A 23,003-nucleotide genomic window follows, 5' to 3' on the forward strand; every position below is an offset into this window, starting at 1 on the left:
CAGTGGGGGCTCAGAGATAACTTAGCCCCCCACTGCTGCCTTTCTGCATGTTCTCTATTCTTGTAAACTCAGGGTGTGTGGGGATAAAGATACTAGCCTCCCTCAGTGAAGTCCCTTGATCTACGGATGAAAAGCACTCTCTAGACTTGTGGTGGTGGTGGTACATCTTGTCTGAATGGCTCAGAGGGCAGTGCCACAGTTTGGATAATCACAATTCCCGTTCTGGGGGGCACTTCCAATTTTCAGACAATTATTTGGATAATAAGACTATATCTGTAAAGTTCACCTCTGCCTTGCTGGTGACAAGGACCAGTCTCTAAAAGCAGCATCAGCAGCAGAAAGCACTGTCACTGCACCTCTGTCCTGATGTGGAGCACCTCCTGCTAGTCCAGTCCTGGGGCCCAGCAACTCTTTCCCCCCCCCCCCCCCCCAAAATCTGTTTATACTTTATCGCTTGGGTGGAGGATCCTCTTTTTCTACTGTTCACTTGTAACTTTGTCTTTCAGATTTGCCCACTCCCACCTGCTCATGGGAGGAATTAATCTGACACAAATGGGAATGTCTCACTCGGAGGTTACAGTTTTTAATGTAACTGAAGTTTAGAGCAGTGTAATAAATGTTAGTAAATTTTACAGATGTTTAATTAAAATTACCTAGATGTCCATAGAATTCACCCACTATACAAAAGAGCTGAGAGAGCTCTGTGACAGTAAGGAGCTGCAGGCCAGCTGCTGCCTTGAATTGCATACCAATTTGCAATTTAAAATCACAAATAAACGCAGCCACAGTATTTGCTTAGGGATCTATCATCCTTGTTAGAGGAATAGGTTAGAAATGGGTTTGTTTGCTCTAACCAGCAATTAAAGCACAGCTAATCAGCTTTGGCTTTTGCCCTTTCGTTTGGTGGAAGGGAACAGCTGGGCTGGGTTTGGTTTTCTGGCTCTCTCTGTTAGTGGAACTTGCGGAAAGTGTCAAAGGTGAAGTGCAAAGAAAGAAATGTTTTCTCTTACTGGTTCTGTACAGATGTAGGATTCCACAGTGGGGTTCTTGTATCCCTCTCTTTGCTGGAAGGACCATGGTCAGATCCTTGGAGGATGAAAACAGTGGTTTGGCCCAAGGCTGCCCCTGGGGTGGAGCTGCCACTCTCCTATCTGAGGGCTGAGTGGATGCTGAGTCTTTGGTTGTAGTGCAAGAGAGCTGTGGTTCGCGTTGCAGCCTCATCACAATTTAGGTCCTCCAGCAAACAGGAAGGGAAGACGTACTATTTCTAACTAAAAATTCATGTGTGCAGGGAAATCAGAGAGGGCATGGCTGAGTGGTGAGGCAGCCTTAATACAACACTTGGACCACAGCTCAAAGAGCCAGGAAGCGATAAAGAGAAAAAGAATAAAGGTTAAAAACAATTGAAGGTGGCAGGGGAAGGCTAAGATGGTGAGATAGGCAAATTGTCTCCGATTTGTGTAGTAAAAAAACTCCCACACTCCAAGCTGGGTCTATGCTGGTTATGTACTATGTATGTATCTTGTGAACCTTGTAACCGATACTTGTAATCTCTGATAGCTCAAACCTGACCCCAGATGTATAGTACCTTCCTTCTTAACTTGTGTAAACTTGATTTTAAACATTAGCTTTAATAAGCTTTTAAATTTTATTAGGAACATAGGGAACACCACATGAGACCAAACCAATGATCTTTCTAGTCCGCTGGCCTGTCTCTAACAATGACAATGCAGACTGCTTCAGAGGAAAATTACTTCCAGTTTCAACACACCTAAAAGGGCAATGTCATATTGCTGAAGTGGAGGAGGTGAGTGTCTTCCTGACATGAGCTGCTCATCAGTGTATGCCATGGAATGGGTGGATTAATAGCCTTTGTAATTGCTATCCTGGCATGTGTCATTGCCAATGCTATTCTTAGTCAAAGAAACAACTAATCCTTGTTAGAATCTTACTTCAATAATTTCATGTGGTGGTGAGTTCCACGGGTTTATTATAGGCTACTAAGAAGTTCCATGAAGTAATTCTATTACTTGATGATATGTGTAAAGAGCATCTGAAGTGTGTGTGTGTGTGTGTGTTTGCACACACACACACACACCATTTACATCCTTTATAGAAATTGCATACACAGTCACATCCTTCATGTATGTGTATTTTGATGCCTGTGCTATCCCAGTAATCCAGCAGTAGGTATTCTGCTGGATTATTCTGGAATTAAATCTTTGTCAGATGGGGTGAGGCGGGAAAAGGGAGGATCTATATGCTAAGAGCTTGGGCACGAGGTATTGGAAATCCAATCTCTTTCTGGAGAATCCCAAAACACTTTACATGCTTTCTAGACATTAAAACACACACATCTCAAAAGAATCCGTCATCTAGGTGATGCTTCACTCAGTTGCACATGCTATAACCAATGCTGATTTCAGACCATGGAGCTAAATATTCCCCTCCCAAAATCTGCAGGCCCAGCAGCTTGTGCTCTGCTTGTTCCCTCTGCCTTTGATGCTGTAGTGTTTGGGAGACTGCTGCATTCTTGCTCTGTGTTCAGCATGGCTGAGTTTCTCTTAGGTATTCCTTGTACGTTCCTTCTCTGGTTGGTGAATATGAAAAAATTATAGATAGATATAGGTGTGTGCACTGTCTTCTTAAAGATCAGCTAGTTATGTGCATGGATTGGGGGGAGTATTTGGTTAGTGGGGAACGTATTGTCTCTTGAGAAACCGCTGTTTTTTATATTTATATATATATATATATATATATATTGTACAGGGTTGGTGTATCTCAAAATACTTTATGTCAAAGGGAGAGATATGAACAGAAATAGACAAGGGACCAAACTTTCAGTGAGTGGAGGATGGTGGATATATCTGGACAAGTTTGGATAAAATAGCTCTAGAGGTATTTTGTGTATTGTAGTCTTGGGAAGGGTATGCTATCCTTTTAAGAAGCAGCTGTTTACTGCTGAATGGATTATGAAGGGTACCTTTTAAAATAGGAAGTGGTGAACTGTCTCTTTAAGTAGTGGCTGCCTGCTTTTGCAGGGAGAGAGGTACCAAGGTGTAGTCAAATAATAGCTGGGTTGATTCTGGAGAGAGAGGGTGTATTGGGGTAACTTCCTTTTATAGTGAAGCCACTGGTGACATCTGGATGCAGGGAGTAATTAGGGGGATGTCCCTCTTAAGCAGCAATGGCGGTCATCTGGATGCCCAGGGCATGAGGGGGCACTGCCTCTTTAAAGATAAAACATACAAAAAGTTTGGCTTGTACTTTATGAAATATAGAAATTAGAAGGTTTTTAATTTATCAATTGCTTGTTTTATATTAGAAATTCAGGTCCTGGTTAGGCTGGACGATTAACTTGACAGAAGTACTGTAATGATATCTTAAGAGTTAAAACAGCTATGATGAGAGATAGGGAACCTTAGTCAGACTGCTTGAAATTCTTGGCATTTTTGTATTAACATGCATCTAAATTAGGGCTGTCAAGCGATTTTTAAAAAATTAATCTCGATTAATCGCGTTGTTAATAATAGAATACTGTTTGTTTAAATATTTTGGATGTTTTTTACATTTTCAAATGTATTGATTTCAGTTACAACACAGAATACAAAGTGTACAGTGCTCACTTCGTTTATTTTTATTACAAATATTTGCACTGTAAAAAACCCAAAAGAAATAGTATTTTTCAATTCACCTAATACAAGCACTGTAGGGCAATCTCTGTCATGAAAGTTGAATTTACAAATGTAGAATTATGTACAAAAAGTAACTGCACTCAAAACCAAAACAATGTAAAACTTTAGAGCCTACAAGTCCACTCAGTCCTACTTCTTGTTCAGCCAATTGCTCAGACAAACAAGTTTGTTTACATTTGCAGGAGATAATGCTGCCCATTTCTTGTTTACAATGTCACCTGAAAGTGAGAACAGGCATTCGCATGGCACTTTTGTAGCTGGCATTTCAAGGTATTTATGTGCCAGATATGCTAAACATTCGTATGCCCCTTCATGCTTCAGCCACCATTCCAGAGGACATGCTTCCATGCTGATGATACTTGTTAAAAAAAAAAATGCATGAATTAATTTTATGACTGAACATCTTGGGAGAGAATTGTATGTCTCCTGCTCTGTTTTAGCCACATTCTGCCATATATTTAACGTTCTAGCAATCTCAGATGATGACCCAGCACATGTTGTTGTTCGTTTTAAGAACACTTTCACTGCAGATTTGACAAAACACAAAGAGGGTACCAATATGAGAGATCTTAAAAATAGCTACAGCAGTCCACCCAAGATTTAAGAATCTGAAGTGCCATCCAAAATCTGAGAGGGACGAGGTATGGAGCATGCTTTCAGAAGTCTTAACAGAACAACACGCAGATGTGGAAACTACAGAACCCAGACCACCAAAAAACTAAACCAACCTTCTGCTGGTGGCATCTGACTCAGATGATGAAAATGAACATGCATCGGTCTGCACTGCTTTGGACTGTTACAAGCATTAACACGTCCTCTGGAACGGTGATTGAAGCATGAAGGGACACGTGACTCTTAGCGCATCTGGCATGTAAATACCTTGCAACGCCAGGTACAACAGTGCCATGTGAACACCTGTTTCCATTTTCACATTGTAAATAATAAGTAGGCAGCAGTATCTGTTGATGGAGGCAGCCAATGGGTAGCAGCAAAGAAAGCCAAGGTATGGTAAATGGATTCTCAGTTCTAATGTTTCCTCTCTCTGCATCCTGTGCAGCTTGACATGCAATGGCTGAGGAAGGCCTCTTTGCCTTTACGTGTGGAGCATTACCAGGAGATCTCAGTAATGTTTTTTTGGAAACTCATTTAATGGTAGTAACTAACAGTGTGAGGGAAGGAAGCTGTCAAAGGCTCAGCCCCTCTGGGATGGAGTGAGGGGTCCTACGGCACATTTTGGGGGGAATATCCACAGGTGCTCCAGGAAAAAACAGCCCAGCCCACCTCCTACACTCATTATTTTCCTAAATGTGAGCCAATTCACCCCTATATTCACACTCTATATACCATTGTAATTGTTGTAGAAAATATGCTGTGAGAGGTATCCTCTGAAGACTAATAACTTGCTGGTTAATAATATCCTGGTGAAATGTATGTGGCAGCACTATGTGTAAAGTTATGGATATAAACACACTTCAGTCATGATTTCAGTTTACCAGACAAGTCTGGGGAGGGGGTAAACCTGTTTTGCAGAGACAAATGACAAGCTGGTGCCTCTAGCCAGCTGTCATCGAAGCTGATGTGCAATCACCTATCAAATGGTCAGTCGTTGGCAAGGAAGGGGGGCAGCAACAAACAGATCTGTATCTTTGCAAACAGCAGCATGGAATCTCTTTCATTGCCTGACTCCTGGTCTCTAGCCCCATAGCAGGAATGAACTTTATCTAGGGGTAACCCTCAGAAAAATGCATTTTAAGGGTGACACATTCGAAGTTAAATGGGGGGTAAAACACCCCCAGTTATGTCTCCCTAGCCATATCTCTCTTTCCTTTACCTAAGAAGAATATGGACTATGGCAGCTGAAACTTGGTCAGTAATATTGCTGGAAATCTGTGGTAGAAATTTTATCTTGAAAAAGTCTAGTTTATTTTTAGCACTTAACTCTCTCTTTTTCTCTTGTAACCATTTCTGATTCTTAATTCCTTATTTTTTGTACTCACTTAAAATCTGTTTCTTTGTAGATAAATATACGTGTTTTAGTCTTTAATCAAAGTTAATCCAGTGTTGTGAACAGTGTGGGTAACTCCATTAGGGGTAACAGACCTAATATATCCAGACTGTCCAGGAGAGGGCTGGGGAAAATCCAGTAGTGGGAGTACGTTGAAATAATCCTGCAAGTAGTAACCAAGGTGGCTGGTAACCAGTATGTGACTGGTGGTTTGCAGATAGGCTGTTGGGATCTGGGCTGCTGGACCTAGGGTGACCAGGTGTCTGGTTTTGGTCTGGAACACCCAGTTGAAAAGGAATCCTGACTGCTCTGGTCAGCACCGCTGACCGGGCCATTGAATGTCCAGTTCGCAGCACCACAGCGGGACTGGCAGGCTCCCTACTAGCGCCATGCCACGGCTCCCAGGTCCAGAAGCAGCCAGCATGTCTGGCTCCTAGCCTTAGGGGCTGCCAGGGGGGGCCGCATGCTGCCTTGCCTTCAGGCGCTGCTCCCATTGTCTGGGTCAGGGCAGGGGAGGAACTAGCACCACTCGCGAGCGCTCAGCAGGTGGCTAGTGAGAGGTCACGAGCACGTGCATCTCCCACTGCTGCCCGGCCTTCTTCTCGCGCTCCTCATGTGGCTGGGCTCAAGCTGCAGGGCGTGCCCTGCTGTGAACCACGGTCTGTTACCCCATTGCCGGCACCCAGGAGTTGGAAGTATGTATATCCCCGTCTCTAAGTGCTGGGAATGGAGCTGCACCCCCATCCCCCTCACTGCATCCCTCCCTGTCCCAACCCCCTGTCATTGCATCCCTCCCCATCCCAACCCCCCAGCTCCTCCATTCCTCTCAGTGCATCCCTTGCTGTCCCACCCCCTGCCCTCTCCATCCCCCATCACTGTATCCATCCCATCCTGCCCCCCACACCTACACATCCCAGCCCTGTACCCCTTACAGCACTCTCCCTCATACCTCTGCACCCATCCCCTCCAGCCCACCCCTCCTCCCTTCCTGGCTGGGTGATGTAGGCAACCCCTGGAAAAGTGTATGAAAAAGTCTCTGTGCAGGCAAGTGTGTGCATACATGTATTGTATGTGTGTAAGAGACAGGGCCATCCTTAGGCATATGCAGCTGCATAGGGCACCATGAAACTTGGGGCACCAAATCTCTACGCAAAAGAATTAATGGACACAAATCTGACATCAGGAATCAAAATACTCAAAAACCAGTGGGAGAACACTTTAACCTGTCTGGTCATTCAGTGACAGACCTGCGGGTGGCTATATTACAACAGAAAAACTTCAAAAACAGACTCCAACGAGAGACTGCTGAGCTAGAATTGATATGCAAACTAGACACAATCAACTCCGGTTTGAATAAGGACTGGGAATGGCTGAGCCATTACAAACATTGACTCTATCTCCCCTTGTAAGTATTCTCACACTTCTTATCAAACTGTCTGTACTGGGCTAGCTTGATTATCACTTCAAAAGTTTTTTTTTCTCTTAATTAATTGGCCTCTCAGAGTTGGTAAGACAACTCCCACCTGTTTATGCTCTCTGTATGTGTGTATATATATCTCCTCAATATATGTTCCATTCTATATGCATCCGAAGAAGTGGGCTGTAGTCCACGAAAGCTTATGCTCTAATAAATTTGTTAGTCTCTAAGGTGCCACAAGTACTCCTGTTCTTCTTTTTGCGGATACAGACTAACACGGCTGTTACTCTGAAAACTAGGCAGCTGTGTGCTGCATACGCAGCAGCACCAGCCCTGGTGACCAGCCCTATCCCTCTGCCGCCCCTCCCCCCCCGCAAGGTCAAGGGCCATCCCTAGGGGGTGTGGGTCCCTGGACAACTCCCTCTGCTCTGCCTCTTACCCTTCCCACCTGCTCCGCCCCCGACCTGCCCCCATTCCGCCTCTTCCCCAGCAACCCCACACTCACCGGCAGGGGCGGGAAGTGGAGCAACCCGGCCTCAGCCCGCTCTACTCTGCCAGCTCCCAGCAGCAGCGCTCCACTTCCCCCCACCTGTGAGCAAGGGGAAAGGATCACCCCCTGCACTCACTGGTGGCAGGAAGCAGAGAGCCGCGGCCCCAGTCCGCTCCGCTTCCCTTGCCCCGGCCCCAGCCATGTCACTTGGGTTAGGGAAAGGAACGCTCCTGGCTCTCCCTGGCGCCAGGAAGCGGAGTGCCACAGCTGGGAGCTGACGGAGTAGAGTGGGCTGGGGCCGGGCTGTTCCACTTCCCGCCACTGCTGGTGAGTATGGGGGATTCCTTCCCCCAAGTCCCCTCCCCAGAGCGACACGGCTGGGGCTGGGGTGAGGGAAGCGGAGCAGGCTGCTCCTGGATCCCCTCTAATCCTCTGGGCCTGTGGGGCCCCTAAATGTTGCCCCCCCCATAGCTCCTGTCTCCCCAACTGTGGGGGGAGAGGGGGCCTGGGACCCCTGCAGCCCCCCCAAATGGCTAGGGACAGCCCTGATAAAAGACTGTCTCTCTTTGTGTAGGGAGGTGTATGTGTGTATACCTCTGTGAATAAAAGTTGCAGCTTCACTCTGACATTTATTCCTTTTGCTGGCTTGCACACAAAAAAATTGATGACATAAAATGTGTGTATTCATTTCATAACAAGTTTTTAAAAGAGAAGGGAATGCTAAAAGAAATGTATTATTTCTTAAAAAGTGAATGTTGCTGACTAGTAATTGCAGAAGAGCCAATGTAGCCTACATTTCTCCCCACCTTTGTCTAGTCACATTATAAACTCTTTGTTGTAAACTCTCCCTCTTGATGTGGAGCCCTGATCGTAGTTGGGGTCTCTAGGCACTAAACAACAACTGTAATAATAAATAATGTGGAAGTATGTGTGTTAGTGCATGCTTAGATGCATACACACGAATACGTGTGTATGCATCTATCAGCATGTAGGTGGGGGAGTCAGTTTCTACAGATTTATTTTGAGAGGGATGTGGACAAGTGTGTGTTGCTATAGTTGTGCTCTGTGGATTTGTATTTGGGCTTTGGCAGTGGGTCTTTAATAAACCCATTGCAGCTGTGATAATGTGTAGTCCTAATTCCACGTGTACAATTACAATAACTTTAGTGAACAAAAAACATGGAGCTGGTTACAAAAAATGGGAAGAAGGGAAGGAAAGAATCATAAAACCTGTGTGATTTTTTTTTAATTACTGTTTTTGACTATTTTGCTGACTGCTCTAGCATCCTGTAACAAATAAAACTGGTATCAGAGGGGTAGCCGTGTTAGTCTGGATCTGTAAAAAGCAACAGAGGGTCCTGTGGCACTTTAAGACTAACAGATGTTAGTCTTAGAAACAAAACCTGAACTTAGCATAATACATTTTTCAAAAATAATAATATTCATTGAGGTGAAAATGAGCACGTGAGAGAGGGTGGGAGAAAGCAAGCAACTGAGGGAGGGGGAATGCAGGGGGGCCTCAGTCAGGGGTGGGGCCTCAGGGAGGAGGTGGGGCAGTGGGCAGGGCAAGGTTGTTTGGTTTTCTGGAATTAGAAGGTTGGCAACCCCAGCTGGACCAGCGCTGTGGCTGTTTTGGGAGGCTCAGGGTGTGACCTGCAGCCTGTGAGGAGCCCTGGTGGGAGCTACAGCAGCAAAGCAGTGTGAGGCTCTCCTGGGTGGCAGGGTAAGGGTGACCCGGCCCAGCTGCTCATGGGTCTGGGTTAAACGCTGCACTAAATAAAGAAGGTGGATTCCCTCCCTCGTCCTGTGAGTGTGAACACAAACCCTTCCTGCCGCTGTTTCACCATCATCAGGGAAGGCAGGGGCCCCATTTATAAGGGACCCTGGCAGAGCACGCCCAACCTAGGGTGACCAGATGTCCCGATTTTGTAGGGACAGTCCTGATTTTTGGGTCTTTTTCTTATATAGGCTCCTATTACCCTGCACCCCCATCCCGATTTTTCACATTTGCTGTCTGGTCCCCCTACCCCAACCTCACACAGCTGCTGCTGCTCCCGCCAGCTGGGTGTTGCAGCGGGATAGTGCAGGGGAAGAGGGCGCTGCCCCTTTAAGAGCCCCTGGGTGGGGATGTGGGGAAGAGAGCGAGGGAAAGAGGCGCTGCCCCTTTAAGAGCGCGCTGGTTATGTCATCCTTTCGCTCCTCCTCCCGGGCTGGGCGGGACCTCGCGCTCTCTCTGCGCTTGCGCCGCGTTGCCTCCCCGAGAGACCCGGCTCCCACCTTCCCCGGATCGCGGCACAGGCACCGGGCAGCGCCAGGAGCGGCCGGGCAGCCGGGGACCCACCAGGGGCGCGCGGCCGCGGCATGGGCTCCTGAGGGCCCCTCCCCTCCCCTGAGCGAGCGGGACAGAGCGGCCCCGGGGGGAGAGGCGGCTCCGGGGAGAGCCCGGCCCCGCCGCACGGTGAGACTGGGCGCTGCAGGCGGGACGCGACGCGGGCAGGCACAGAGCGGTGGTGCTGGTATGGCACGGCACGGTGGCGCTGGCTGGCACAGAGCAGTGGCAGTGGTTGGCATTGAGTGGCCTGGTGCTGAGTGGTGCTGGTTGGCACAATATGGCACTGGATAGCACGGTACTGGGCACTATAGTATAATACTGATTGATGTGGTGCTGGGCTCTGCGGCATGGTACTTATTGGCACGGTGTAGAGTGGTGTTGCGTGGCACAATATGGTGCTGGCTAGTAAGCTGCTGGGGAGTACAGTGTGGTACTGATTGGCACAGTGCAGTGGTGCTGGGTGGCATAGCATGGTGTGGTCTGTATAGTACTGATTGGCATGGTGCTGGGTGGCATGATGTGATGCTGGATAGTATGGTGCAGGATGGCATGGTACAGAATGGTACATGTGAAGTGGTGCTCTGTGGTATGATGTGATGCTGGATACTAAGGTGCTAGGCGGTGTGGTGTGGTGCTGGAGTGTACAGTGTGGTACTGATTGGTATGGCACAGGGTGCCGAGTTGCAAAATGTGATGCTGGATACTAGGGATGCTGGCTGGCACAGTGTGTGTGTGTGGTACTGGGTTGGCCCTGAGTGGTAGCGATTGGCTCGTGGGGTGACCCGTGGCATGGTGCAGGGTGACACTGAATTACATAGCATGGTGCTGTGTGGCACAGCTTGGTTCTGAACTGCACTGAGTGGTATATAGAGGTACGGAGCAGTGTGACATGACAATGCTGAGTGGTCTGTGGAAAACGATGTAAACTGTATTATTAGGTATATGTTTGTCTGAGTTGTAGATTTAGGTGTGTATTTAGAACAATAAGGGGGCTGTGTATGTGCAGTGTGTGTGTATGTAGCTTATGTAATGCACACTATACAGTGTGAGATGTGCTTGTGGCATATGGGGGTGATATACAATGTGACAAACACTGAAGAATGTGTTGTATGTGTGCTGTCTGATCTTTAGCATGCAGCAAGAGAAACAGTAGTATGACCCTATGGTAATGGTACTCCTGTTGAAATTAACCAATCTAGTGGAGCACTACTATGTTCTTAGACTTTGGTTTCTATGTAAGATGAAATTCAGTGCTGGTAGATGCAAGGTGATGTACTTGGGAAGGAATAATTTGAAAAACTCATGGGTTAACTGTAACTCGGGAAAAGGAGCTGAGCATTGTGGACAGCTCCATAAAAACTTCTAGTATGCATGAAGCAAAACTGGGTGGGAAGAAGGGGAGCTGGGATAACTAAGGAAAACATTTGAAATGTAGTGCTGGTATAAATCCATATATGTGATCATATGGAATACTAACAAAAGGACACAGTAAAAATAGAGGGGACTCAGAGAGGAGTAATGAAAATGATGTGTGTGGAGCTGGCTGGAAAAATCAAAACACTCTGTGGAGACTGTTCAGTTTCACCAAATTTTCTACCAGTCGGCCTGTCCAGCTACTCTGCAACCCGCCTAGGAGTGTGGGGAGCCTGGGCTTTCCAGGGTCTATTGGAGCTGCTGGAGCTGCCTGCCACGCAGACTGCTACAGGGCTGGGACTTCTTTCCCTTTTGCAGAGAATTTTGAAATTTTTGGTTCCTAATCAGAATGAAACTAAATTTCAAGATACCAGTCCTCTGTGAAATGGAATTACTTTTCTCCACCCAGTTCTACTTTGTTGGTTTAGTAAAGCACTTTACTAGCTATGCTAGTCTTCAACCAATGGCCTTTTGAGTTCTGTGATTGGGGGGTCTTATTCTTCTTTCATTTCATGTCTTCATTTTAAATAGTTTATATTCACACTGATGGATATGGAGATGGGCCCCTTTCTTTACCTGCATGCTCCTCTTAGTAGAGGTGTCTGTTTCTATTCCCCGCAGTTCAAAGGAAGTCACAAAGCTCTTGCTAGTGACAGAAATAGCTGGTAGGATAAATGAATTTTATTTAGCATTTTTATTGGTATTTAGCGCTAGCATAGTTCAGGATCCCACTGTGCGAGGTGCTGCACAAACACATAGCAAGAGAGAGAGTCCCTGCCCAGAAGAGTATACAGTCTAAATACTCCCTCTAACCAGTCTTGTTTATCCCCATTTTACAGATGGGGGAACTAACGTACAGCAGGGTAAGGGCTTGTCTATCTGAACAGTTAGTGCATGGCAAGCTGGGGTGTAAATCTACTTCATGCTGGCCTGCCATGCACTGACTGACTGCATGAACCCTGCTGCTGAACTCTGAATGTTCTCTAGTGCGCTTTGATCTACTCCAGTTTCCATATGCAGCTTGTGAAAATATTTTTTGGCAGAGGCTTCCTGCCTGCACTCACCCACAATAGCAGCTCCTGTCCCGCAGGGCTGGGTCCAGCTCCCCGTTTCAACCCATTGGCTCTCGCTGCTCACAAGTTTTGAAAGAGCCTAACACAGTGTCACTTGACATACAATGGCTTACTGACAATAGGCCTTTTCCGGGTTTTTTTTTAAGGAATCTGTTTCACTTAAAGTTAGGACGTTTAACTGCTGAATGTGAAGCCGCTGGAATGAGAATCAGTACCTCCAAGTCAGAGGTCTTGATCCTCTCCCGGAAGAAAGTGGACTGTTCTCTCCAGGTGAGTGTTGAGCTGGTGCCCTTAGTGGAATAGTTCAAGTATCTAGAGGTCTTGTTCACGAGGAAGCGGGAGATTGACTGGCGGATTGGTGCAGTGGCAGCAATGATGCAGGCGCTGTACCGATCTGTGGTGGTGAAGTGGGAGCTCTCAGTCGAAGCTCTGTGTTTACAGGCCGATCTATGTCCCCATCCTCACCTATGGTCATGAACTTTTGGTAATGACCAAAAGGATGAGATTGCAGGTACAAACGGTGGAAATGAGGTTTCTCCACAGGGTGGCTGGGCTTATTCTCCGAGACAGGGTGAGGGGCTCGGCTATTCGAGAGAGCCTGGAGTAGAGCCGGGACTCCTCCAGCTTGAGAGGAGCCAGCTGAGGTGGTTCTGGCACCTGATAAGGAGGCTTCCTTTGGAACTCTACCGGGCATGTCCCACTGGGAGAAGGCCCCGAGGCTGGCCTGGGAACACTTGGGAATCCCCTAGGAGGAGCTGGAACCTGTTGCGGATGTAAGGGAGGTCTGTTCCTTCCTACTCTCCATGCTGTTGCTGTGACCCTCACCAGGAAAAGTGGTATAAAGAAGACCTTTAAAAAAGTGAAATATGAATGCTGCTTTTCCACTCCCGCCACCCTTCAGCTCTTTTCTGACTGTTCTATGAATGTTCCATATCACTGAGGAACCTGAGGCTATGAAGCACTACAACTACATATTTCTCTTGTCTGAGGCTTCAAGTTGGTCTGTGCAAGAATGGATTATATAGCATCACCTCACTGAGTAACTGTACTTTGCTGCTATGCTATAGAATGGGGTGGCCAAACTTACTGAGCCTTTGAGCTGCATACAACAGTCTTCAGAAGTTCGAAACCCGAGGTGCATCTGCTGAGGCTCGGAGCTTCAGCCCCATGGGAGGCGCCTGATGGGACTCAGGGCTTCAGCCCTGCTCCTGCTGAAGCCCCAAGCCCTGTGGGGCAGAAGCCCTGAGACCCCCCCCTCCCTGGTGGGCAGAGGCCCCTACCCCAGCATCCTGCTGCAAAGCAGAGGTCCCAAGCTCCCCCTCCCCCATCTGGTAGGTGGAGAATGTGGGGGATATGGGGAGCTCCGTGAGCTGCATTTTAACAGTAAAAGAGTTGCATGTGTCTTGGGAGCCACAGTTTGGCCACCCCTGTTATAGAAGCTTCCTTGTGCATATGAACACCACTGACTAATCTTGTAATGAAGCTTCTGTGTGTAATTGTACATGGAGGTTTAGAAACTAAAGCCTCTTTGCCTTTTGAGGGCTATAGTGACTGCACTCTGATATCAGCCTCTTGAAGGTCTGGGTGTTCTAGGGAGCAGTGTTCGGCTGTCTTGTCCACCCATCAGTTTTACCTTTTCTGTTGACTTTAGGTGCTACATCTCATCTCTTTCTTCTCTCATGACCCCTGTGCTGGAAGAGCAGCTTCCTGCCAAAGCACTTGGGACTTGGTTAAAGTAATCTGAAACTGATTATAGTCATAACATAGTTTAAACAAAATATTTAGCTAAAATAGCCATTAAAACATAACAGCAGTTGTGACTAAAAACCATCACTTAGTAAAGCTTTTCCAGTTATAGTCTAAAAATGGGGAGGGAGAGATTGAGGCCCGTATCTAGATGCTGCATGTTCCACCCCCTGAAGGTCATTGCAGCATGAACTCAGTCAGTTTAAGCAATGATAGTGGGACTTCTGAAAAGTGAGCAGTGTTTCAGAACACCCACCAGTATCAGTTGGGATGAGGTTCATGGAGAAGATCTTGTTTGGTCTCTCTGGATGTAAAAACCAACAGGGTGTTTTTGTTTGTTTGCTCTTTGTTATAGTGCAAGTGAAGTGGCTGAGTAGGCAACGGAGCAACCTGTATCCAGGGATGATGCATTGTGCGGACAAGTCCCTGAGAACCTCACTGCAGCTGGGCATGACAATGCCTTTATAACCCCTGAGGTGCATAATTTACAGTAAACTTGAAAGGGGGAATAACTAACACATTCTGCCTGCAGCATCAAATGTTCTTTAAGCCACACAATAGGTGGTGCTGGATTTTTATTCTCCCTTCCTCTCCCCATCCTCCCACTCAAGGTTGTCACTGAGCAGTGACAGCAGCAATATGTGAGGGATCAGGAGTGTGGTATGTAAGACATGGAAGGTAGTTGTCCCACTCTGCTTGGCACTGGTAGGCCTCAGTGGAGTACTGTGTCCAGTTCTGAACGCCACACTTTAGGAAAGATGTGAGCAAATTGCAGAGAATTCAGAGGAGAGCAACAAAAATAATAAAAGGTTTAGAAAACCTGATCTATGAAGAAAGGTTAGAAAAACTGGACACATTCAGTCTTGAAAAGAAGGCTGAGGGAGGGGGGGAACCTGATAAGTCTTCAAATATGTTAAAAGCTGTTATAAAAAGGACCGGATAAGTTGTTCTTCATATCCACAGAAGGTATTACTAGGAACAGTTGGCTTAATATTCATCGGAGTGGATAAAAATCAATCTTTTTATTTAAATCAGATTTTTTTATTGTTTAAATTATAATTTTTTCTGTTTTAAAAGTAGACCTGTTTAAAATGAATAAAAATGAGGAGGGAGGGAATGAGATCTCTTAGTTTTAAAAGTTTGCAGGATAGCCTAAGTAATTTAGGAGACTGTCTCATTTTCAAGAGACATAGGCAAGTAGAAACTTAAACTCCAGTCAGTTTCTATGAAAATTCTTCCATGATGAGACCTGGAATAATCAGTTTAATTCACAGACTGCAGTTAATCCCTCCGTTCCTTTAATAAATCATTTATTGGTAAATGTGGAACATCTTTTGATAAGAGAAGTGTATGTATCTAAAACATTTAAGGTTGTTTCATTTAATAAAAATAAACAAATTAAATACTGTAACATATAATATTTAATTAAATTCCAGTTACCTTCCTAATGCAGCTTGACACAAATCATGAGCAAAAGTTATCTAGTAAATAAGCAATGTATCATTCACTATTTTCTAACATACTAAAATGTACCATTAATAAAAATCTGAAAATATTAAAACTACACATTTATTTAAGCAATTATATATAGTTAACCCTTCGACATAGCAAACAGATCTACAAAATCTAGTTAAAAGGCTCTATTTAGTGTAAATCAAATGTTTTAATGGTTATATCAACCAATGAAATGCACCTTTCTTAGAAAATGAGTACAAATGGAAAAGTTTATTAAAATTTATTTTAACTTGAGGCTTGCCTCTTGGTGATTTAAATCAGTCCACCCTGGCAATAAGGGAGAGGTAGGTTAAATATTAGGAAAAACTTTCCAACTATAAGGATAGGCAAGTACTGGAAGAGGTTACCAAGGGAGGTTGTGGAATCTTCGTCACTGGAGGTTTTTAAGAACAGGTTAGACAAACACCTGTAAGGGATGGTCTAGGTTTACTTGGTCCTGCCTCAGCATGTGGGGGTGAGACGGGGGAAGGTGGAATAGATGACCTCTCAGGGTCCCTTTCTATGATCAGCCAGTAGGAACTGCTGTATAATAGAGGGTGGCCAAGAGCAGGGAGTGATGGGGTCATTGTCTTGCCTTCCTGATTCCAAGCTAGAGACTCGCCTCCTCCTGGGGATGTTGTGGTTATAGCATCCCCACCTGGATTTGGTGGCAAAGGGCAGTCTCCACAGTTTAGAAATGAATGAATAATTACAGTGTGTTGTCTAGAGTTGCAGTAAAGCCTTAAGAAGGAGAAGGGGCTGACCAACATCCTAAGGACTGATGCCCCCCACGCCACTTGTGGGGTTTTAAAAACATGAAATTAGCACTATTGGAAGCTGCTGAGTTGATTGCTCAAGAGTCGACAGTAGCAGTTGTCTGTTTATCTACAGCACGGGCAGCAGTAATGTAAGCTGCGCCCATGTTGCCCCCAGCCAGTATACCTCCAGTGGCTCTGGGTGAACCATCTCCTATGACAGACGAGGCAGGTGTTTCTGACTCCGTGGCTCATCCAGTCCTTGTTGACTCTATATATACCTTTGTCAACAAGGGTATTAGTTAATGCTAATTGTGAGAGTTGTTTAGACTTGTGGCCACCTGCCCTGCTACATTCGCTCAGACTATAAATGGCAATAACTTTATATGGAATTTTAGGCTGAAATTTTCAAATGTGACTACCTAAAGTTAGGTTTCAGAGTAGCAGCCGTGTTAGTCTGTATCCGCAAAAAGAACAGGAGTACTTGTGGCACCTTAGAGACTAACAAATTTATTAGAGCATAAGCTTTCGTGGACTACAGCCCACTTCTTGCATCCGAAGAAGTGGGCTGTAGTCCACGAAAGCTTATGCTCTAATAAATTTGTTAGTCTCTAAGGTGCCACAAGTACTCCTGTTCTTCTTTTTGCCTAAAGTTAGTCACTTAAATTCCTGTTTAGGTGCATACATCAAAGAGAGTCTGATCAGGCACCCATGTTTGAAAATGTTGGACTTATATTTTTTTAAATGTCTCCCACTCTTTTCTCTCCCCCCCCCCCCTTTCCCAGTATATAGTTTCTGAGGCTAGCAAATGGATTATTATTGCTTAAGTCTGGCATAGTGGAGGATGTAGAATTGCTTTGGAATATATCACTATATCTATTGGTGACTGTCAGCTTGAAAAACAATATCTTTGACTTTTTCACAGATCTGCAACCTCTCTAGTCTGCCGTGCTGCGGCTGGCAGGAAAGATTAAATTGCTTCTAGCCACTCAGACAGCGCAAGTTGCCCTGGGAAGGAGGGGTTGGGCCTAGGACTTTTTCTTGAATGTTTGGCTGAGATTGGCCCACTGGTGCTGTCTGTCTTTCTGTTATCCTTGTTGAGATATGAGAATAGTTTCTGCCTTCAAGAGTTGCTTTCTGTTTTTGAACGTCTAAACTTAAGTATTTAAAGGATGACATCCTACAGTGATGGGTCACTGGCTTATCTTTTAACTAGCTAAAGTGTGACACAGACACATCTAGCCTTGTTCATCTCTAAGAGGAAAGAACTCCCCGTCCAAGAGCCCAGGGAGTCCTGATTTTGCTATTAGAAACTAACATCTATTCTAATACAGCTTGATCTTTTTCATTGTTCTTGATCAAGTGAGGGAGAGACGGAGGAGGGGGGGAACAGGACTGAAGAAATTGATGGAGCCCAGTGTTCCCAGGAATTACCAAGGGCATGTACTCTGAGCCCTATTGTCCTAAAGTCCTCAAGAACAACCACCTCAAATGCTGTATTAAAAATAACAAGAACAAGATAATTTTATGATCAGTAATAACGTTTGTAGCTGTGTGGGCTAAGAAAAGGGCATTTGAATTTATTTGTAGGGATGTTTATAGCACATGTCACTGTAGTATCTGAGCACCTTTGCATCAGGGAATCTCATGCCACAGAAGTCAGACGGGGTGTTCCTGCCCCTGCTCTCCTCCATGTACATCGCTACACAGTTGACTAGGTGCATAATGAGGTGTCTAGCTTGTTCTGAGGCATCGGAAGCTGTTTGATAAAATGATGGCTGGATCTCCTACGGCAGATCCAGTGTGGCAATTGGAGTAAACGCCTGCTCCAGTATGAAAAAGTTACTGCCTTGTGCAACTTGATGTGTGGCTGCCACTAGTTGCATGCTACTGAACGTTTTCACTTTTGCTAGCGTACTGGCTTGTTTAAATGCTGTTAACCGTTTTATTCAACCCTCTGCACAGTCCCTTCTTCTTGCTTCTTAGAAATGAATGAGAGCAATGTGGAAGGGGATAGGATGCAGGTGAAAGGGAATCTGGATTAAGTTCCTGTCACATCTCTTGTTTGTGAGAATTTGGAAAATTGAACAGAAACCTCCTGTCATGTTTTGTAAATATTCATTTCAAACACCACCCTCTTGAATTCAGTCTTCCCACTTGCTATCATGGAACCTCTACTTTGTTGTCTCCTTGTGGGGGGGAGGACAGGACTGGAGTGCATATGTGGGTTGGGTCTGGGAGGATATCCCCACCACACAAATGTGGTTTTTATCCCGTTTGAAAAGAGGGACTGGAAGGCTGTGGGGCTATCCCCTCCTCCTCCTCTTCCTCTCGTTTCCTGTCTCCTTCCAAAAAAGGGATTGGTTGTGGGATGCTGACCTATTATAATGTGGGTCAGTCCACTTTATTAAAAAAAAAAAAAGGCAGGGAGAGAGACAACAGAAATTAATAGAGCAGAAAAAACTCTGTGGGAGGATGAGAGTGCGGCTTTGGGTAAAAGGGATTTCTTGTCGATCCTGAGTTTCTGAGGTGGGGGTAGTGGGAGCTCTTTTTCAGCATGACTTTGTGTATTTGATTAGTAAGAAGTGGGGGGAGATTAATAGCAGAAAGGGTAATTGGGGTACAACCAATAGGATGGGCAAAGAGGAGAGGACTTTGGTGTGTTAGGTGGAGGGAGGGAGCAATTGCTTGTTCTGAGTTTGATTAATTGAAATCAGGAAAGAAATTGTCACTCTGTGGAAGATTAAGTTGTTTGTGTACAATGAACTCTGTTTATGTGCATAATCATGGGATCATCCTCTGAATATGCACTTAGTGGGAATAATGCCACTACCTGAAGTCTGGCATTTAGAGAACTGAATGGTTGTATGTTCTCTCTGCTAAGGTTAATGTTTTGCTCATTTGTCTCACCCTTACAGGAAAAAATGGTCATGTTCCAACCATGTTTTTTCTGTCTTTTTTGTTTTACTGCATGTACTGATAGCTGTTTAGAAAGGAAATGATGAATGGACAGAATCTCATGAGAATTCAGACTGTTCAGTCCTCCAGAGGGATAACAATGTAAAAAGCCACATTTGGACAGCTATTTGTTATGCAATTAGGAACCACAGAATTCTAATATGTTTATGCAAGTTATATATTTAAGTACATCTGCTTGGATGGAGTTCAGTGTGTCTGTTCGGACACTTGTGAATTACGAAGTATGTGAAATAGATGATGTGGTATGACTCTTTTATTGGCCTGAGGTTAGGATGGCTTTATTTCTTGTGAGTGGTGAATCAGTGAATGAGTTACATGGATCATCCCAATCAAAGTTTTGTACCATGCGATCAAGTAGTCTGCATAGACCATATATTTAACGGACACTGTTTTAGAGAGTTTTAAATAATATTATTGAGACTGTCTTGTATCTCACCACTTGTAAAGCCAGGTGCCTTTGTTGTGAGTCCAATTGTACAGGACTCAGAGGGAGAAAAATTAAAACTAGTACCGTAATAAGTTTAAAACTCTCTTGATTTCTTCTGCTACCTATTTGTCTGACTCTGGGCTTGTCTACATGGGACATCTGGTCAGTCTAGGTCTATTACAGGAGTGGGAGGGCGCAGTTCTGTGGCCTGCAACGTGCAGGAGGTCAGACTAGATCAGGGGTTCTCAAACTGGGGGTTGCGAGGTTATTACATGGGGGGGGGGGTCATGAGCTGTCAACCTCCACCCCAAACCCCGCTTTGCCTCCAGGATTTATAATGGTGGTAAATATATAAAAAGTGTGTTTAATTTATAAATGGGGGTCGCACTCAAAGGCTTGCTGTGTGAAAGGGGTCACCAGTAAAAAAGTTTGAGAACCACTGGACTAGATGATCATGATTGTCCCTTCTGAGGGTGAATCTATAATGCACTAGCTTGCCTTGCAGTAAACGTCCCATATTGACACTGCTACAGCACAGTGAAAGTCCCGGACGTTACTGCGTGGCAAGCAGGTATATTCACACCTTGGTTAGCAACACAGGAACTTGCCATGTAAACAAGGCCTCCGCCTATGAAAGGTACACACAGCTAGTTTGTATTAAAACATCCTCTTGTTGATACATTGTCCTCCCTCGTTCTGGTCTGCTCATTTGTCTGATCCACTGATTTATGTCTGGTCTTTTTAAAGTGTAAGCTGTTTGGGCCAAAGGCTGCCATTTACTATGTATTTGTACAATATGTAGCACAATGAGGCCCTGATACCCGTGGGCAACTCTAGGCACTACTATAATGAAAATAAAAATTATTTTAGGTAACTTTTAGAAGTTATATATATAAAAATAATCTTTTTAAAGTCCAAATTCAGAGGATCATCCAGAGGTAAAAGTGGATTTGTGTGACCCACTGGCAGGGTAGATTTAAAAAAAAATTTTTTTTTTAATTTTGTGTTTTCTTTTTTAAAATAAACCTGTTTAAAATGAAATCTGAATTTAATATAAAACACATTAAGGCTAAACTTAATCTCTTAAAAAATGCTGAATCCATAAGCCTTCATCAAAAACTGAGTTAAAGGCTGTTTTTCTGTATAAAGAAAGAATCGGGGGAGGGATGCAACTAACTTTTGAGTTCAAGCTTTATACATTTGGCACAGTAGGTCAAGCTATGTATTAAGGGTTCATTTTGTTTAATAAAAATAAATTTTGTATGCTGTTGTGTGTTTACATTCTAGCTACCATCCTAATGTAGCTTGACACAAATCACCAGCAAAAATGATCTAGTAAATAAGCAATGCATCATTCACCATTTTCTAACATACTAAAATGTGCAATTAATAAGAATCTGAAAATATTAAGCTAGATAATTGCTCAAATGTGTATAGTTAATGTATCCTCCTAGGTAGCAGAAAGGTGTACCATCTCTTGGGTAAAAGCTGTATTTAACTATAAATCAACATGCTTTAACAGCTATCAACTAATAAAAATGCACCTTTTAAAGTAACTAAGTACAAATGGCAAAGTTTATTAAAATTGATGATTTAAGTCAAGGCTTTCCACTTGGTAATTTTTAAATCAGTGATTTAAATCACCTGATGTAAATCAATTCACCCTGCCCATTGGGAAGCTGTAAAGCGCCCTTTTTCAGTGATCAAAAGCTCTGTTTTAGGCTAATTGCAAGAATTCAGACCTTAGACTGGTTGCTGGTGGTGGACTGAGTATTGTCTCTCCTGGGCCTCTGACCAGGGTAATTTTAGGGAGAAATCCCACTAGCAGGGGAAGGAGAGAAGGAAGGAAATATTTTTTGTGGCTGGTTAATTTAAACAAAAATTAAATATGATGGTGGTTTGAAGCTGCTTAGAAGTTTGGAATGCGGTGGAGATGGATTAGTGGGCAGAGGACAGGTGAGACAAGTGCATGAGAGGTTCTGTTTGTCCCATGGACATCACCATGTGTGCTTGTGTGTGTATATGCAGACATGCCCAAATTTATAATATGGGCAAAATTGAAATGTGGCATTTGACCCACAAGGAATCCCATATGAGGTTTCCAGGATAATAATATTGATGAGGTGGGAGTATCTTGTTAGATCAAGTTTCACTTGCTGGAAGGAGGCTTAGCTGGTACGATTCCCTTCTCAGGCTAGCTTTGAGTATCGCTCCTTGCTCCCTCAGCTCTTTGAGGGGAAATGCTTTAACCTCAGCTGAGACGATCTATTTTAAAAACACAGATTGCATTTGCAGATAGCAAAGAGCCACATATAATTCCCTGTTCCCTTTTTCCTAATTACTTCAGGGGCAAAGCTAGCTCTCCATGGTGATCAGAATCCAGCTACTCTTGGTACAAACTGGGTCCAATTCAGAGCAAATGGGACATAGATATGAGGACAGAGTTAAGTTCTGCAGGACCCTGTGCATGCCTGGTTGGTTTGAGGAAGTCTGGTGTGTGACGTGTGTCTGAGCTCAGATTCCCCTTTCCTGTTGCATTTGTTTTGCTAGGCTGCTGCGCCAGACGTGTGCTTTGTGTAATGAATGCAGCGTGATACACAAAGATACCCTTTTCAGTTAACTGTTTTGAATTCTAAATTTGCTTTTGGTGAAAGATGCTGGTTTGATGGTGTTGGAGTGAAGGCCCCCCTGTTTCCAGAAGTGGTACGGGATGGACAGTAGCAAAGTGTACATGTTCCTAAGCCCTGACATGTTATCGTGCTGTAAAATCCTAGTGTAGTCAGGGACAGGTAGTTTTACCTCAGTGTAGTTAGTCAAAGTCAACCCTTGAGCAACAAAAATGATAAAAGGTTTAAAAAAAAAAAAACAGACCTAGTTTAAAAAAAACAAAACTGGGCATGTGTAGTCTTGAGAAAAGACGACTTGTGGGGCGGGAGGGGAGACCTGGTGAGTCTTCAACTGTGTTAAGGGATATTATAAATACCATGGGGATCAATTGTTCTCTCTGTCTACTGAAGGCAGAATTAATGGGCTTCATCTGCAGCAAGAAAGCTTTAGGTTAGATATTAGGAAAAACTTTTATTATAAAGGCAGATAAACCCTGGAACAGGCTTCCAAGGGAGGTTGTGGAATTGCCATCACTGGAGGTTTTTAAGAACAGGTTGGACAAACACCTGA

General features: G+C 44.5%; 1 protein-coding gene across 1 annotated transcript in view; it reads left to right on the forward strand.

Annotated features, from left to right (window-relative positions):
* The first annotated feature begins 9,872 nt into the window (after positions 1-9,872).
* The window catches only part of TMEM184B (transmembrane protein 184B), a 38,965-nt gene continuing 25,834 nt past the window's right edge, over positions 9,873-23,003 (forward strand). The window contains 1 exon segment of the mRNA XM_034776649.1: positions 9,873-10,065. The gene's annotated coding sequence lies outside the window, so the exon portion shown is untranslated.

This window comes from Trachemys scripta, chromosome 1, assembly GCF_013100865.1.
Source record: "Trachemys scripta elegans isolate TJP31775 chromosome 1, CAS_Tse_1.0, whole genome shotgun sequence".
Lineage (NCBI taxonomy): Eukaryota > Metazoa > Chordata > Testudines > Emydidae > Trachemys > Trachemys scripta.